Source organism: Mastigoproctus giganteus, chromosome 7 (assembly GCF_048544385.1).
Source record: "Mastigoproctus giganteus isolate SK-2022 chromosome 7, ASM4854438v1, whole genome shotgun sequence".
In the NCBI taxonomy this organism is placed as follows: domain Eukaryota; kingdom Metazoa; phylum Arthropoda; class Arachnida; order Uropygi; family Thelyphonidae; genus Mastigoproctus; species Mastigoproctus giganteus.
Genome location: NC_143581.1, coordinates 191,166,079 through 191,186,334, shown reverse-complemented (window position 1 = coordinate 191,186,334; position 20,256 = coordinate 191,166,079). Strand labels below are relative to the sequence as shown.

General features: G+C 37.1%; 1 protein-coding gene across 1 annotated transcript in view; it reads right to left on the bottom strand.

Annotated features, from left to right (window-relative positions):
• The window catches only part of LOC150083497 (uncharacterized), a 656,046-nt gene that overhangs the window by 128,131 nt on the left and 507,659 nt on the right, over nucleotides 1-20,256 (bottom strand). The gene's annotated exons all lie outside the window — the stretch shown is intronic.

Genomic DNA, 20,256 nt, shown 5'->3' with positions numbered 1-20,256 from the left:
AACAGATGTAAGGGCCGTGCTCCTTATTAAAAACGGCACCAGAACAACAAAAATATTGCTATATATGGAATTTATACATGCCAGAAAGGTATCTGTATTGTGTGAAGTGGCTGAAAGCAAAATGAAAATGACAGTGCAGGTGTGCTATATAACAGAAGATTTTGAAGAGCACAATGAGAACTGCACATGGAGACTGGATGGGGAAACAAGTATGAATGACTTGTTATGGGCAATCTGATTTTGTTCCTTACTAATTGGATCAAGTAGGATGGAAACCTGTCATGGGGTACAAAACTTTTAAACCAGCTGGGCAATAAAAGTACTGAGAGTACAGGAATCCTCAGCACGGAGTGATCATGGAATTCTAAATCCAATTATAGAGATGTATCTAGATAAAGTAAATTCATGGGTTTTAATTTCAGGAAGGAGACTATGAAAGATTAAAATGCTCCATAACATATACTGGGTGGACAAATGGCCCACAGAGAGTGACTACAGTAGAATAATAAATCTTTATTGCAATGCAATAACATGACCTTCACAGCCAATAGGCATAGTGGTTTTATATCGAGTAAAGTCACAGAAGAAATAATGTCACAAAAGCCATGAATGCATATACAGTGTAACTCTGTTTATAGCATCATTGAGGGTATCAATTTATTCTTGGTGTAATAAAAGAGACTGACATTTTTTTTTTTTTTTAAATTACATTGAAATTAATATAAATTTAGTAATAAAATAAGTACATATAAGTTAGTGCAAATGCATCATGTCTATAATAACTTCAGTTAATTTACTATACACAGTAAATTAACTGAAATTAATATAGCGGCATTGTTTCGTTACATCTCATATTGTGAATGCCTTCACAACAAATTGCCTATTCGGTTATACTTCGATTAAGTAATGCTTCGCCAATAGAGATTGTCACAGTATCAGCCCCTTCATCGGTAGGCCATAGCCCCACCGAAGAAGGACTATATAACCCTGAAATGGGTGGTGGTGGTGGTATCTACTGAGAACAAGTAACAACAGTCTTTTCTACTGGGGAAGTGTTATATATTCGAAGTATAGTAAACCTTTAGTGAAACTTTAGTTAACCTTTAGTGAAACTGGTGATAGGAAAGGGATGTGATTTGGACCTCAAAAAAAGGGATGACTGTCGAGTACCAGTTGAAGGGTTACGTTCCTGAGAAATGCCGCAAATACCGAAAAGGCGAATACTGAGTTATGGCTCCTGTAATAATAAATGGGTTCCGTTCCAAAGTATGAAATATATAAGGAAAACTACTCTAAAATTTTGTCTATGTATGTATTATATGTACCATCATAATATGACTATGTACATAGTGAAATGCAAGCATATGGCATCGAAATGAAAATAAGAAACAATTTAATATTAAATGTAATATTTATTAGAAATTTCAAACAAATCTTTCAAACTAGCGCCTTTGCTAGCTAAAAAACTTATCCCGCCAGTGCTATCACCAGTTTCACTAAAGTGTTGATAAAGGAGTTTTGCCTTTTCACGAGTGATGAGTGAACTTAACGGAATTTTATTTTGAGTTCGGTCTTCCATCCACAGATTTAAAGCCTTTTCCATTTTTTCTAATTTAACATCATGAGTTACAGAGCAAATTTTTGAAGCAATTAGCGCGTTTTCACGGCGGATTTTTTCTTCCGATTTTTTATTGATCATACCATTGACTCATTGATTTTATAATGTTTTGCCACTGAGGAGACACTTTCACCATTAGAAATTTTGTCTAATAACTCAATTTTATTCGTTAATATCATCACCTTCTTTGATATTTTCACATTTCCCTTGTTATTCGTAGCCATATTTTTGTACGGGTTAGAAAGAACTTGTCCACAATAAAGTCACTTTCTTCTGTTAACACACTCAAAAAAGTCTGTTTTACACTGAAAAACGGTAGATTTATCACTTTTGTAAGCATATCAATTTATAAATTGATAAATTTATTCAATTTATAAGCATATAAATTAAAAACAAACGACGAAACCTTCCATGGCAAGCGCATAACACATACTGAACAAGGATTACCAAGAAACATCCACGCTCGCAATTTTGTCACCCCCCTCTCCCACCTACTGAGTTCTGTGTTGACCGGGAAAGATAATTTTAGCCCCGCCCATGTTTTTTTATGGCGGAAAATGTTCACGGCACTTTAAAATTCACATTTTTTTAGGTTTCATTTTATATTAAATCAGTGACCGTGAATATGCGAAACCACAAATACAGATACTGCGAATAGCGGGGGTTTACTGTATAACCGAACAGGCAACTCATTGTGAAGGCATTCACAATGTGATGTAATGAAACAATGCCATTATAATAACTTTCGTTAATTTACTGCATATAGACATAATGCACTTGCACAAACTTATATGTCAGTAAATTTTCCCACAGTCTGAGGCTATTTCCCCAAATCTTTAAGTAAAAAAATTTAATTAACAGATGTACACTGTCCAGTAAAAACATTACAGCCATCCCCATATTTTTGCAATCAGCCATTCCTTCCCACCTAGTGGCACACATCATGTAAATGTGATACTGCAGGTTTGTGGCATGCAGTCCATATGAAGTACTTGGTCAATGCAGGAAAGGGATGTGATTTGGATTTCAAAAAAGGGATGACTGTCGAGTACCAGTTGAAGGGTTGCAGTATTACAGAAACTGTAAATCTTGTGGGCTGTTAGTAGAATGCTGTAGTTAAGGTGTTCAGAGATTAGATGGATAGCAAACAGAGCAACAGTTGACAGGTCAATGGTGGGTGTTTGTTTGTTTGTTTGTTTGTTATTTGGCTTTTAGGAGCATTAGCAACTGGGCCATATTGCTCCAGGGATATGCGGTGGTCATTCCCTGACCTTTCCGCATCCTCCGTTTTTGGTGGTCACAGGCTCGAACCCTGATCTAATCAAGAAGTGTATGCTACGCACTGCTGCTCCTGCCCAACTGGCTAAGAAGGCGTCTGTATTGTTTGGGAATGGTTTACCGAACACAAAAGTGACTTTCAGGCACTATCCTGGCCAATGAATTAACTAGATATGAATCAATAGAACATCTCCAGGATTAGATTGATTAACAGATCTGGCATTTGGATCCTTCCTCACAGACTATCAAAGATCTCCTCTTGTTGCCAGTACATGTGGCAGCAGTACTGACAAGAAAGAGAAGGGCATACCCGCTATTTGGTAGATGGTCATAATGTTTTGATGCATATTTTACTGTAATACACTACCAACACAACTGTGAAAGGAAACTGTAAAAAAAGAGTCAACTTACAGTGAACAAATGCATATTGCTGGTCAGTTTGCTGAAATATCTGATTTTATAGCTGAGGCATGCAATTTTGAAATGAAGTTGTTACCAAAGTAAATGGCCCAATTTATAGGGAGATTTATCTTAACTGACTTAATCATGACGAACATAACGAAACAGGCCTACGCGCTCTGGATTCATTAAGAATTTATTACAGTATACACAGAGCGTACAAATAAAGGAAGAAATATATGAGCTTTCGGCTATATGGTAGCCTTCATCAGAATTAAAAATACATGAATGGCAGTTGGAATGAAGATGTGCACTGCCAGGTGCGTGAGACGCGAGGTTTAATTGTTTGTTGACGTCTGTGGCTGTGACGCATGATGACGTGGCCAGCGCTTGTCCAATGATAGAACTACTGACTCTGTGATCGGGTTGACTTAATCATGAAGTTATAGCAGAGTAGTTGTTGTTCCCGTGTCACTTTAACCAAGTTTGACTATATACTAACAATACAGAAATATAGCAAGAGGAGGAGGATGCCAAGATATGAATAAAGAGCTTGTCAGTTTCACAAAGAAGAAAATGATGGCATGGGAGAGATACAGAGCAATGAAAAGTACAAGCCTGGAGCAGCTACGATTTGTAATAATACCACAGAATTGGTTAGGCTGGCAAAGGGAAATTATAAGTAATCATTGGCTAAGACAGCAAAGAAAAGGAGAAAGGAGTTTATCACAGGAATACAAAGAAGAAAAGAATGAATCAGAAGAATGATGAACAGAATAGGTACCCTACATCAATCTTTTCATCTGAAAGATCCTTCATGGTGAGGAGAAACTGTGAAAGTGAAGCTAAGCAGTATGAATTCAGTGATACTGAAATTACAGAAAACTGTTTATTAAAAAGATTGAGTCTAAAGGCAAGTAAGACCCCTTGAGGTTGATGGCATATAATTTTGAGGTAGATGGTGGGAGAGTGAATTTAACCATTAAGATTAGTTATGAGGGAGTCACTAGACTCAGAGTTTTTAGGAGAATGCCAATGTTTTGCCATTTCATAAAGGCAGTTCTAAGAGTGAAATGGTTAACTACAGAACTATCAGTCTGACTTTGATGGTAAGAAAAATTATGGAGATGATGATAAATGCAATACAAGGTCACACAGATAAAAAGGGTATGCTGAAGGAAACACAGCACGATTTTGTAAAGTGAAAATCATTTAACTAAACTGGTTAACTATTTTGACAGGGTCAAAGTAGTTAACCAGGGATTACGTCAAACAATGTTCGAATAAACAAAATAGTTAACCAGAGATTACATCAAACAATATCAGAAACAATGTCAAATTTTGACATTGTTTGTTTGAATTTTTAACGATAGCATCTGGCTGTCCCACATAGGAGATTACTGTACAAGTTGTAACATGTTGGGGTCCATACCTGCAGTCCATACTTAGATGGACTGCAGGTACGGTTGACTGAAAACGAGGGGAAAAGGGTTCTGCATAATGATTACTCTTTAAAGCAGGCCAAGGTTAGAAGTAGAATCCTCAGGGACTGGTGCTAGGACCACTGCTATTTTTGATTTTCTTAAATATTATGAGACTAATGAGAACTTGGGGCAGACAAGATGCAGATAAGTGGCAGACCACATGGAATGCATATAAATTATCAGGTGATATAGAAGCCTAGGGTAGATATAAACTACGCTGCAATCAAGTCACAAAGGAGGTTAGAGAAGCTAAAGCAGATTATGAAAAGTCTTTTGCAAAGGATGCAAAGAATATCAATGGCTTAACTGTTGATGATCTTGCTCCGGTTGACCAAAGCCTTCTTTTCTTGTGAAAAGTAAGCATATTCAGCATTAAAAACCACTTCAATGCTAAGAACATTTCTCATAGTTTTAATTTGTTTTAATTTATATGAGTAATAGCAGAAAAGTATTGTGAAGATTTAGCATAAAGCCATACTACCAGAACTCACATTTTCTTCACCAATGAGTTACCAATTATCTTGTAATCTGCTCCAAATTGGCAAATTATGCTAAGACCCAAAAATCACACACTAATTAAGCCAGTACAAGCAGCTTTATGTTAATGTTATGGTTTCTAGTTGAATTTACAGTTATGAAAAGATTAGAATTCTATAATATGGAAGAGAAGCAAAATGTTGATGAAGACTATTAAAGGAACAAAGTATCAAACAAACAATTTTGTGGAAAGTTTTGCTGTTAGAAGGAAAGAATGGTTAGCAAACAATGGCAATAACACTTACTGATTTATTTATTTGTAAAAAAATTACAATCATCAATAAAAAATAATTAAACGTGTTATAAGAAAATTGCTTCTGACACTGGCACGATTAGAAAATTTTGATTTAAATTATTAAAATTAATACCAAAATAAATTTGATACAAAGTACTGAGGATGTAAACATATAAGTAAACTCTAAAACTTTAAAACACAGAAATAAAATATAAAAATATAAGGCATCACTCGCAGATCTTTCAAATGCTGACTGTGTTCAATATCAACTGAAAAAAATCTTAGAGTGCTGCCTTATTGGCAATAATAAAACATGGAAAAGATCATATGATCAGAAATCTGTGTGTAAAAGAAGGATGGAAGAAAGGGAACATAAAGGGAAAAATAACACAACAAATTTAGCAAAAAAAGGCATGGCGATAAGAACATGAATTCCCAGATTTGAATAACCAGTAGAGCAGAAATGCTACTATAAGTTAATCCTTCTGCAATAGAACTGACATCAAATATGCTGAACAGATGTCCCTTGGTTGTGGTTAATGGGATTATCAAATATAATGCCTCTAATCAATATCTGTGGCAGAACTGTGAAGAACATCTATAATTTCTATAGATTTATTCTGATCCTCACAAGAATGCTGGATCAGAGTCTAAACATGGTGCCAGCATACTATATAGCATGCTTATGATTGGTCTGCCTCCCCTTAAGATGGGCCCCCTCCGTAGCCAGGTGGGCAGGAGCAGCAGTGCATAGCACACGCTTCTTGATTAGACTGGGGTTCGAGCCCTTGAGCCACCAAATATGGAGGATGCGGAAAGGTCAACCACCGCATATCCCCAGAGCAATATGGCCTTAGTTGCTAATGCTCCTAAAAACCAAATAACAACAACAACCCTTAAGATGCCTCTGGTTTTCCAATATATTTTGCTTCTCAGTCATGGCTGGAAGTCTAGTAAAGTTGGAATAGAGTTTTGGCTTTAGAAATAATATGCTGTAGTCTACTGCTCGGGGTTGCAACTCCTTGACAAAAAGGCTACAGAATACTAATACACAGAATACAGACTGCTTCATATGAACTTCCAATCATATGACCTTCATATTTTATAAGTGCCAATACTGTTATGCATTTAGATTTTTTCCTTCAAAAAATGCAGTCAGCATTCAAAATTATTATCAGTGATGATTTTTATATCCATGTTTTAAAAGTTTTAAGAGTTTATGTTATGCTTTAGTTCCTTTTATATTGATAGTATTTTATACCTATTTTATTTTAGCATTTATTTCAATAACAAAATTTCTCTTAATCTCACCAGTGTTAGCAATTTTCTTATATGTATTCCATGGCTACAACAGTCTATTTAGTAAAAACTTACTATTTTAATGAAATTTTCCATTATTAAAATATTTCCTTGTCTCAGATGACTTCCGCTATTATCAGTGCTTTTTAAGCCTTGTTTTGATAAAAATATTGAGTACAATGTATTATTTTTAAAGTCAACCTACACATAAAATGCATTAGGTAATAGGGAAAGAAAAAAAACCATAAATGCAACTATCTGTTCTCCTCATGTAGTAGGCAATGGTACGCTGTATCAACACCTTCACACCACACACTCAGGGGGAAAAAAAAAAAAAAAGAAGATAATATGCGATGATATTGCTGTGTAGGGCTTAGGCACATCAGCAACTAAGATCTATTGAATCACTGTGGGTTATGTCTATACAAGTTAGCATTTGTAGAAGCATAAGAAGCAAGAAAGCAAGCTTAAGCAGCATCACCACAAAAAAAAAAAAAAAGAACCTCCCAATTCACCCCTCCATTCATTTCAAATGCCTGTCCAGCTCAGCCTTAAATTTATTTAAGCTATCAACTTCCACAACAGATCGAAGTCTGTGCTATCAAGCAACTATTCGTTGGCTAAAGGCAAACTTCCGCACATCTATTCTACAATTGTCTTTCCTCAATTTAAATCTATCCCCTCTCAGGTTCTTAGTCTGAGCAAGCAGAAGTATCCCACCAGCATTGAGCCTGCTCAACCCATTCAAAGCCTTATACATCTCAATCAGATCATCTTTCAGGTGCCTACTCTTCAGGTGCTGCAATTTACAGAACTTAAGCCTTTCTTGGTAAGAGCACCCATTTGTTCCCCTCACCAATCTTGTTGCCCTTCTTTGTACATGTTCTACCAACTCTACATCCTTCCTAAAATGAGGCCTCCAAACCTATATACACAGTACTCTAGGTGTGACCTGACCACTGCCTTATACAATGGGATAATCAGCTCCCTGTCCCTGCTAGCAAAATTCCTATAAATCATTGACAAGACTCCATGACCTGCCCTGCTCAGCAAACTTCATATTTGACTGCACAATTATCCCCAAGTCTTTTTCACTTTCCACTTCCCTGAATGCAGTGCCACATAGATGGTATGTTTCTCTTGGAGCATTACTACTCATATGCAGTACTTTGCATTTGTAAATGTTAAACTCCAATTGGAAATTCTCAGCCCATTTGCCCAACTTATCTAGATCCTATTGCATTAGCATACTGTCATTAACAATCCTGCCAACCTTTGTATCATCTGCAAATTTGGACATTAATCCATTTACACCTTCATCAATGTCACTGATGAACACACAAAACAACAATGGGTCAAGCACCCAACCCTGGGGAACTCCACTAATAACATTTGCCATTGAAGAGCAGTGGCCATTGATTACCACTCTCTGTTGTCTCCCACTCAACCAACCCTTTATCCAATGCAGCAACTTCCTCTGAATGCCATACCTCTCCAGTTTGTACAGCAGTCTTCCATGTGCAACAATATCAAAAGCTTTCCTGAAATCCAAGTATATGATATCAAAATTATTTTTGACATTCAGTTCCTTTGTGACCACATCATAGTATCCGATCAAATCAGTCAGACAAGACCCCCCTTTAACAAACTCATGCTGTGTCTTAACTATTACTGCAGTCTTGTCTAGATGATCCTGCAATTCTTCTTTAACCAGTGACTCCATTATTTTCCCCGGAACACAAGTTAAACTAACAGGTCTATAGTTACTTGTGTCACCTTTTGAACCCCCTTTGTGAATTGGTGATAAATTTGCACACCTCCAGTCCATGGGGACCGCCCCTGAGTCCAAGGACGCTCTCATAATTATGGCTAAGGGTTTGCTTACATCTTTTACTGCCTCCTTTAATATAACCGGATAGATCCCATCCATCCCAGGTACCTTCCTTATGTGAAACTTCAACACTTTCTCCTCTACTATGCTCTCAGTTATTACAAAACTATTACTGCAGTCTTGTCTAGATGATCCTGCAATGCTTCTTTAACCAGTGACTCCATTATTTTCTCCCAGAACAAAAGTGAAACTAATAGGTCTATAGTTACTTGTGTCGGCTTTTGAAACCCCTTTGTGAATTGGTGATAAATCTGCACACTACCAGTCCATGGGGACCTCCTTGACTCCAAAGAAGCTCTCATAATTATGGCTAGGGGTTTGCTTATTTCCTTTGCTGCCTCCTTTAATATAATTGGATAGATCCCATCCATCACAGGTGCCTTTGTTATGTTTAAGTTCAACAATTTCTCCTGCACTTTTACTCTCAGTTATTACAAAACCAAGTAGCTCCCTGTTAGAGTTCGATAAACTTCTGGCATTCCCCTCATTGAATAACTCCTGATGTGTGAATGTAGATGCAAAATACTCATTCAGTTTATCAACTACTTGAGCATGATCATCAATAGTCAACCTCATTCATCCCTTTCCTTTTAGAGTTTGCATAAGTAAAGAACTCTTTGCTGTTTTTCTTTGAATCCTTTGCCAAAGATTTCACGTAATCTGCCTTCGCCTGCCTAACCTCCTCTTTGACTTTATTACAGACAAGCTTATATCTGCCATAGGCTTCTGTGTCACCTGATAATTTATATGCATCCCATTCATTTTTATTCTCTGCCACACACCTCATTATCATTATATTAATTCATCTGACATCCATTTAGGCCTGAAGCTTGAACAGTATTTCTTAGTTGGAATGAAAAGCCTAGTAGACTCCAGTCCTGAAGGCTTCCCATTTAGAATTCAAGTTGGTAATATCATCAGTTGATCCCACTGTACAGAATTTAAAAACTGTCTGAGACCCCTATAGTCACCTTTATGAAAGCAAAACCTTCCCTTTAGCCTTGATGCTAGTTAGATCTTTAAATAATTCCCATATCAGTGCATTGTGATAACTGTCACCCAGTGGTTCCTTTATCTGCAAATTCTTAATGCATGAATAATCCCGCTGATAATCAGATCAAGAGTATTACTAACTCTGGTTGCCTCTCGAACATGTTGCTGTAGAAAACAGTAAAAAAAATCCACAAAAGTCTTGCTAGTGTGCGAGTGACCAACCGACAAGTTCCAGTCAATAACTGGAAAGTTAAAATCCCCCATTAAAAGACATTCTGATTTACTGGCCCACTCAATTTCTCTGCACAATTGCTCATTATACTCATCAGATTCATTCTGTGGCATATATAGGTATTATCATAATGGGGTGCATGGCAACCATGTCCAGGTGTCATCGTAAGGGGGGGAGGAGGCATGGCAACCAGTGAGTTTTTAGAAAGCAGGAGGCTTTAAAAAAAATTTAGGGTTAAGGATGGGCATATGCTCCCTTCTGCCAACCCCTGAATATACCCCTGGATTCAATAGGCCTATAACACACACCTACTCTCATTTTTCCTTTCCCAGTGCTTATGTTGCACCAAACAGACTCAACATTTCCTTGATAGCTATACACTGCCTACACTGCCTTGACAGCATCAACAAATATTCTTGCACCCTTTCTATTTAAGTGTACCCCATCCCTGTAGAAGTAGTCTCTCCTGTTAACAAGCACAGACCAGGCTGAAAAAAAATTCTATCCCTTGAGCCTTGCACAATCTCTCCAGGGCCGAATTGATCGACAAGGATCTCATAATATACTTCCTCCTATCGCGTCTGGGCAGAATTGCAGACAAGTTCACATTCAACCCTAACTTGCGATTTTTTTCAACATTGACCTGTACTTGTTGAGTAAATCTGCAGATCTGCAATATCAATTGGATATACCTCCTTAGATTTTATGTGTTTCATAACTAACAGCATAACCCCTCCTCTACTCCTGTCCTGTCTATCTTTTCTGTACACATTGTACTCCTCAAATTCCAGTTCTGCACTGCTTACATCTGACTCTCCTATCCAACAATATCTGCCTTTGATGTCTTGACTAGCACTTCAAGCTCATCAAATTTATTAACTATATTCCTAGCATTGGTGTACATGCAAGTATACATTAGTTCTTCTTTGTGACTTATGTATTAACAATAACGGAAATATCATTTATAAGAAGAGATTAATCCCTAAATTCAGTTTTAAATAATTAGTCCATGACCTCTCATAATTTGTCTAATCCATCCTTAAATTTATTTAAACTACCCATTTCCACAACACCAGATGGAAGTTTGCTTCAACTATTCACTATTCAAAGCAAATTTTGGCACAGCTGTCCTGCAACCATCCTCCTTTAATATAAATTTATGTCCTCCTTATGTGTGTCATCTGAGAAAAGGTAAGGATATCATCAGCATTTAGTTTACTCAAGTTAGGGGAACATGAAATGTGAAGGGGGAAGGAAAATCATATATAAAAACAATCAAACACTCCCTTCATTTACAGACATTATAAATAAATATAGAATGGTCCAAAAATGATTCAAATAGGAAAACCAAAATACAGGTGACCCCTGCCAAGCATTGCTTCACCGTGCGCGGATTAGCACTTACGCAGAAGTCCGTACAACATGGATCAGGCCGTATGTGGCCGAAGTTCGCAGTAGTGCAGTGTACCTGACTCAGCCATGCTACCTTATTACATGGTATGTAGTTGCTTTAGCAAGACTGAATTTATAGTGTCGTCGATTTCATTCTAAGCAACTTTGTTATCAGAGAGAGCTGTTTTGTGGCACTTTGCAGTTTTGAGATCAGTCAAAATTTAGCCTCTCTACATTGTATCTACTTTTAATTACAATATATTTTTTGTTTTGTATCTTTCAACCCAGTAGTTCTCAGAAACAGTGTAACGTAATACTTGAATGACCCCTTAGTTGGCTTGAGTCTTTGTTAGTGACAATGTCAGTGTGGTTTCCGAGTTGAGTGAAAAGTGACTTAATCATGTGTGTTTTGTTGTTGAGTGAATTTAAATTTTATTTCAATAGTAACCCTAACATAATGGTTTCAAAGTGTGCCTCTACATTCAAAAGTCATTCCGGGAAGGAAAAAATCAAGAAAAATTCTGTCATCACATGAGAAAATAATTATTTTGGGGAAAATAGAGCAAGGAAGAACATATGCATCTTTAGCTAAAGAATATGAGTGCAATGAATCATTGATATGAACAATTAAAAAGTGTGAGGACAAAATTAAAGCAAGCATTAGGTTGGCAACAAACTCTGTTTCCACTTTTATTAGTTGAATGTGATACGTTTATTGAAAAAAATGGAACAGTTATTGAAAGGTTGGATCGAAGACTAAAGGAATAAAAATGTGCCTCTCAGTTCTAATATGATCAGGTGCAAGACCCAATGTATTTATCATCACAGTCTCATGCTGCCAGTACAAGTGGTGGATCAAGTTTCAGTGCATCAAAAAGATGGTTCGATAGATTTAAAAAAAAAAAAAAAAATCCTGACAATATTAAAGTTGTTGGTGAGATTGCTTCTGCCAATGTGGAGGCAATTGAAAATTTTTTACTGGAATTGAAAAATGTAATAGAAGAGGGAGGATACATGGCAGATCAAAATTTTAACTCTGATGAAATTGGACTCTATTTTAAAAAAAAATGCCTGACAGGACAGGACATATTTATCCAAAGAAGAACAAGTTGCACCTGGATTCAAAGTGACTCTCCTATTTTGTAGTGGCACTTCTGGTTATTATAAATGCAAGCCCTTATTATTGTGCCATTCAGCAAACCCAAGGGCTTTGAAAGGCCTTGGGTTTGCTGAATGGTAATAAACCCTCTCTTCCCATTTACTGGTGACCAAATAGAAAAGCATGGATGACTGGCTCCCTGTTTAGTAACTGGTAAGAGCATTGTTTTGTACCTGAAGTTGAAGGATATCTGAAAAATAAGAATTTATCATTCAAGGTGCTCCTTATCTTAGACAATGCTCCAAGTCACCCAGTGTCACTTCTCGACTGCAATCCAAATGTAAAAGTTGTGTTTCTTCCTCCAAACACAAATCAGTTTTACAGCCCCTGGACCAAGGGATCATTTTGACCATTAAATCTTACTATCTAAGCAGAAGCTTGGCAAATCTTGTTGATAAAATTGAAAAATTTCCAGATCAAACGTGCACCAATGGTGGGCTGAATTCACAATACTAACAGGTATTGAAATAATTGAACAATTATGGACCGAAATGAAGAAGTTAACTTTGAAGAACTGTTGGAAAAAGCTACTCCCTGAAACAGGAAGTGACTCACAAGACCTCAATATTATTCAGATGGAAATTGAGAAAATCTCAAACATTATTAAAGGTGAGGGATTTAGAGATATAGGTTAGGAAGAAATTTTGGAACATATTCATTCCCATCAGGAGGAATTAAAAAATGAGGAGTTAGAAGAACTACTGGACTCCAATAAAGATGTTTGTGAAGAAGAAGAAAATGAAGAGCAGAAGAAACCTCAACTAACAAACAAGGATATATCAGAGATTCTAAAAGCAGTTGAGTTCCTGAAGGAGAAGATTGTGCAGGAATACCCCGACTTTCATAGGAGTACAAAAATTAAGAGAGACATTGATGATATTATGGTTTCATATATTGACATGAGAAAGATCAAGGCAACATAGCAATGATAAAAATTATGGATTTTTTAAGTAACTCAACTTCAACTTCGAAACCATATACACCTTCTGGTAGAAGTTTTATCAATTGAATGTTTCTTCATATGTGTTGGTATTATTGTACCATTCAGCAAACCCAAGGGCTTTGAAAGGCAAAAATAAACCCTCTCTTTCCATTTACTGGTGACCAAATAGAAAAGCATGGTCATTTAAAAGTTTTATTTGATTGTTTTACTTTTTTCAGCATGCAGTTTTATTTTAAATTTATGTAGGAATTCATTTTGATTCCATAATGGAAGCATATACCCAATTAAGTTTCTGTTGTTTCTCTGATTTAGTTTTGATTTTTTTGGGGTTTAGTTTTCTTTCATTGTGTTTTTTTTTAACGTGGGTGCCATTTACATTTACATTAGGGGCATGAACTCGCTGTTACTCAATTGGATCAATGGAACAAGAGATGAGAAATTATGGAGGAAGTCAGTCTCGCCATTCATTTTTGAAACCCCCATTCCAGCAAAAATTAGCATAGAAAAACATTTTAAATTGTAAAGTGAAAATTGTTAATTTCTTTTAAAAATAAATTGTACCTTTATTATGGTTTTAATTTCATACATAAAAAGTTTCAGAACCTAACCCCCATTTTTTCATAACAACAGTACCCTGCCGAATGAGGAATCGGCGTGCACAAACGCTGGTCGAAACATAAACTCTGTGCTCAGCAGGGGTCACCTGTATAATCACATCAGAACTATTTTTCACTTCTATTAATATGAAGGATAAGAATAGTCTATCTAAACAGTACATTATTTCATAGAAGTGAGGAGATGGGCAAAACCCCTGGTGTCGTTTGATGCTAAACACACTATTTCATAGAAGTAGGGCCAATCTTGAAGACAGTTAATCACCACCTTCTTTTTGGAACAAAAATAGCATGGAACATTAATCAATTTAACTTCTTCACATAGTACACTCTTTGTGATTGATTTGATTTGAGTGTTCTTGGTGCAAGAACTACTGTGGCTAAAATGCACCTAGAGGGTGTTAAACGGCAATTCTGTTCATGTTTATGTTTTATTGGACATAATTTCCAAGGGACATAGAATGTCTATAACTTACTGCAGTGATATTTGAGTTCATATTTGATTATAGAAGTTTATTTCCTTGAGGAACTAGCGGCAATCTCCAAGGCAGAATGCGCTGGTCCCACAGGAACTAGTTATTGTCGGTGACGGTGCACTTTAGAGGTCAACTAAGGTCCTTACCAAAACTAAGTAATATGTGCTATTTATTAAGCTCACAAAAACCAGCAATGAAATGATAAATCAGCCATCATTCCAATATTTGCGAAAAACAAGGTGATAAAGAAAAGCTGAAAAAACCAAAATAGCCACTTGCAATGCAAGAAGTGTGGAGTTTAATTGCAGCAATGTGGCATTAAGGGAAGGTTACTGCTATGGATAAAGGGATGGTTGACTGGAAGGGAGACAGTGAGTGGTTATCAATGGACACTGCTCTTCGTGGGCTAATATTATTAGTGCAGTCCTACAGGGTTTGGTGCTGAGTCCATTGTTGTTTACTGTATTTATTAATGATATTGATGAGGATATATCTGGCTTAATGTTTAAGTCTGCAGATAATACAAATATTGACAGGATGGTTAATGACAGTAATGAAGGTATGCTGCTACAACAAGATCTAGAAAAATTAGGCAGATGGGCTGAGAAATGGCAATTGAAATTTAACATTGGCAAATGCAAGGTACTGCATATACGGGTGGCAGTAATCCCAGAGTAACGTATCAACTTATGGTAATGGAAAATGAATAGGATCTAGGGTGATTGTGTAGTCTGATATGAAGTTCTCTGAGTAAAGCAGACAGGCTACCAGAACAGCTCATGGGGCTTTGTCAGTACAGGAATTTTGCTAGCAGGAAGGAGGTGATTATCCCATTGTATAAGGCAGTGATCCAGCCACATCTTGAATACTGCATACAGGTCTGGAGGTCTCATTTTAGGAAGGATATAGAGCTGCTGGAATAGGTACAGAGAAGAGTAGTGAGATTGGTGAGGGGAACTAAGGGGTGCTCTTACCAAAAAAAAAGGCTTCAGTTCTACAAATTGTAGCATCTGGAGACTACGCACCTGCAAAGTGATCTGATTGAGCTGTTTAATGCTTTGAATGGCTTGAGTAAATGCAAAGCTGATAAGATTTTTTCTCTTTCTGAGACTATGTGCATGAGGGGAAATAAATTCAAATTGAGAAATGATGTTTGCAGAATAGATATGCTGACGTTTTCCTTCAGCCAATGAGGATCCCTAACTGAACTGATCCCTAACTAACAAGAACTGAGGATCCCTAAATCTGTATGTCTTTTGTTTGATGAAAACATTTTTTCTTAAATTGGTTCAACATATTTTAGATTGCTGGAACAAGCTTCCATCCGTTGTAGAAGTGGATAGTTTGAATAAATTCAAGGAAAAACTAGGCAAATATTGTAGGGGCTTGATAGTTGAAATGGGAAATTTTTTCTGCTGATGCTGTACAAGGTTGCTTTCTTGCATCATTTGCCACTATTGATGCTAATACTCTTGCTGATACTAAGAAAAAAATGGATGTCAAAGTTAAAGAGCTACATGACAGCTTAGATCTGGAACTCTCGCAGGAGAAAAAAAAATGTACAAAGAAATAGAAATTAAAGTTGGAGTTATTGTATACTCTAATATCGGTCTATTGATGTGGAGGGCAAGTCTAGTAGTTGCAGCTTGTATATGCAGATTGCATCTAGAAAGAAGGTAGATGTACTTCATTTGCATTGATTCAATTTCTGTACCAAAATTGTACTGTGAGAGTGAAAAAAATATATAGTGGAAAACTCCAATATTAAAAATACAGTTGTTTAAAATAGAAGCAATAAGAACTAAGGATCCCTAAATCTGTGTCTTTTGTTTGATGAAAACATTTTTTCTTAAATCGGTTCAACATATTTTAGATGTGTTCATCAAAATTATATCTCATACACAGTAAATAATTATCTCATTGTATATTTTCTTGTAATTTTATTCAAATTTTTTCATAATTAACTCACTGTGCTTATTGCATCAGTTTAATGATGCTTGTTTGTTTGTTTTATTTAGTTGTGGCGCATTGGCTTCTGTGGCCATAATGCACCTCCCAAGGTTTTTGCAGTACTGTGATCCAAGCCAGAGGCGGGATTCGAACCTGCGACCTTTGGGTTGCCAGGCAGGCACTTTACTCACCCAGTTAGCCCGGTCGGCCTATTTAATGATGAAATATTTTTACCCTATAACTGTGTTTCAGGATGATATTCTAATTTTCCTGCTTGTATTATTCAGAAATGTTGCAAGGAGCATCTACCTGTGCATATGGGTGCACAGGCATAAAATCATTTTGTTCAGCTTCTTCACAAAGAGTGTCATTCGGTATAAGTTAGACTATGGTGCCCCAGTGTATGACTCGGCAAGATCTAGTGTCCTGAGATGGCTCGGCCCAGTACATCACCATGCGCTTCGAATAGCTCTTGGAGCTTTCCATACCTTGCTTATGCAGAGCCTGTACGGTGAGGCCCACAAACCTCCTTTATAAATTAGACGACATAACCATTTTTTTTTTTTTTTTATGAAAACCCCAAACACGAAAGGTATCAAAACCTATAGTACTTAGTACCGTGCATGGGTTGAAGGAGAAGTATGCCGGAAACTTTGCTCTAGAGACTAAACATGGGTTTCACCACTTCAAGCCTCCAATAAGCAAAGTGGTGGTATTTCACCGGTTGATGAAAGTCATCTACCACTAACAATTTCTTATAGAGCTAAAATAAAATCCCTTCCAGGTCATCCCCTACAGAAAATTCTTTTTACATCAGAATGGGAACAACATTATCAACAAAACAAAGAATAAATAAACCTGCAAGCATAAGACTAAAAAAACATTCTCCACAGTAGAGATCTTAATCTAGATTTGATTACTCCCTTGACGAAGCAGTATATGCCACCATGGATAATCAAACAGCCTACTTCTCTTTTATAAAAGTGAAAAGACTTCTCTTTTCACTTTTGGGACAAACAAGCACTTCCATATATCAACTATCAACATCTGCATGCTGCTAACAAGCCACAGTTTTCAGATCATTGCATCCTATATATAGATGGTTCAAAAAATGATTGTCAAGTGTGACCAGAAGTTTATTCTTCAGATATCATATTGGCCCAAAGACTCTCAAAAGATTACAGCATTTAAACTGCAGAACTACAAGCCATTATGTTAGCCTTAAATCAAATTGAATTTTCAAGCTCTCAAAACAGCATCATTTTCACGGACTCTGTTAGTTCCATGATAGCTATACAATATGTCAGTTCTAATAAACAGCCACTCCAGCAACAAATTCACTGCCAAATATAAAAGCTCACTGAACAAGGTCATAACATTAGATTTTGCTGGAAACTAAGTCACGTTGAAATATATGGCAATGAACAAGCAGACAAAGCTGCTAAAGAAGCCAACAGCAACAAATCTGCATCCGAATACATTCCTTTCTCAGACTACAAGCAAGTTATCCATCACAGTGGGACACATCACGGGCAGCAAAAATGGCAAGTCTAACCAATCACAAATTGCACCAAATTAAAAGTTTACTCCGACCATGGAGATAAAGCATACAACAAAACAGACATAACAAAGTGATACTTGCAAGGTTAAGAATAGGACACACTTGTTTCAACCACCGTTATCTCTTGCAAGGAGAGGATCCCCCACAATGTCCTACCTGCCACACACAACAAAGAGTAGAATGTCTACTAAATACTTGTCCAGCTAATTGCCAAAACTGCTTTAAGGAGATAATATTCAAGCATCACTCCCTCACTCTCAAAACATATTGGAAGACAGGAAAAATATAGCAGATGTTTTTCAGTTAGCCAAAAAAAACCCTTCCCATTTCACCCATCCGGTCACTCTAAATGTTTGTCTAGTTCAGACTTAAATTTATTTAAGCTATCAACTTCCACAACGACAGATGGAAGTCTGTTCCAGCAGTCAACTACCTGTTGGCTAAAGACAAACTTCCGTACATCTATTCTACAATTGTCTTTCCTCAATTTGAATCTATGCCCACTCAGGTTCTTAGTCTGAGCAAGCAAAAGTATCCCTTCAGCATTCAGCCCACTCAAACCATTCAAGGCCTTATACACCTCAATCAGATAACCTTGCAGGTGCCTAATCTCCAGATGCTGCAACGTGCAGAAATTAAGCCTTTCTTCATAAGCGACACCCTTTGTTCCTCTCACCAATCTTTTTGCCGTTCTCTGTACTCGTTCTAGCAACTCTACATCCTTCCTAAAATGAGGCCTCCAGATCGGTAAACAGTACTCAAGGTGTGGCCTGACCATTGCCTTATACAAGGGATAATCACCTCCTTGTCTCTGCCAGCAAAATTCCTATATATCATTGACAAAACTTCATGACCTGCTCTGGCAGCCCGTCTGCACTGCTCAGAGAACTGCACAATAACCCCCCAGGTATTTTTCATTCTCCACCTCCCCGAGTGTAGTACCACACAGTTGGTGCATTTCTCTTGGGTTACTGTTACCCATATGCAATACTTTGCATTTGTCAATGTTAAACTTCAGTTGCCACTTCTCAGCCCATCTACCTAACTTTTCTATATTCTGTTGCAGTATCATGCTGTCTTTAGTGTCATTAACAACCCTGCCAACCTTTGCATCATCTGCAAATTTGGACATTAAGCCTGATACACCTTTATCGATATCATTGATAAATACACAAAACCACAATGGGCCCAGCACCAAACCCTGAGGGACTCCGCTAATAACATTTAGAGCAGTATCCATTTATTACCACTCTCTGCCATCTCCTACTTAACCATCCCTTTATCCATTGCAGTAACTTGCACTTAATGCCATACCACTCCAATTTGTACAGCAGTCTTCCATGTGCAACAGTATCAAAAGCTTTCCTGAAATCCAAGTATGATATCAAAATTATTTTTAGCATTCAGTTCCGTAGTATCCACTCAAATTGGTCAGACAAAACTTCCACTTAATGAACCCATGCTGTGTCTGAACTATTGCTGCTGTCTTGTCTAGGTGATCCTGTATTACCTCTTTAACCGCTGACTCCATTATTTTCCCCGGAACAGAAGTTAAACTAACAGGTCTATAATTATTTGTGTCACCTTTGATTCCCCTTTGTGAATTGGGGATACATTTCCACACCTCCAGTCCATGGGGGACCTCCCTTGACTCTAAGCATGCTCTCATAATTATGGCTAAGGGTTTGCTTACTTCCCTTACTGCCTCCTTCATTATAACTGCACAGATTCCATCTGCCCCAAGTGCCTTTTTTTATGTTTAACTTGAACAATTTCTCCTCCACTTCTTGCTTTCAGTTATCACAAAATCACTTAGCTACCTGTTACAGTTTGATAAACTTCTGGCATTCCCCTCCATGAATCACTCCTCATCTGTGAATGTAGAAGCAAAATATTCATTGAGTTTATCAGCTACTTGAGCAGGATCATCAATAGTTGAACCATCTATGTTAAATGGATCAATCTGATTCATCCCCTTCCTTCTAGAGTTTACATAAGTAAAGAACTCTTTGCTGTCCTTCTTTGCGTCTTTTGCCAAGTATTTCTCGTAATTGGCCTTCACTTGCCTAACCTCCTTTGTGACTTGATTACAGACTAGCTTATATCTGCTGTAAGCTTCTGTATCGCCTGATAATTCATATGCATCCCATGCATTTTTCTTCTCTGCCACTATCCTCATTAATTTATCCGACATC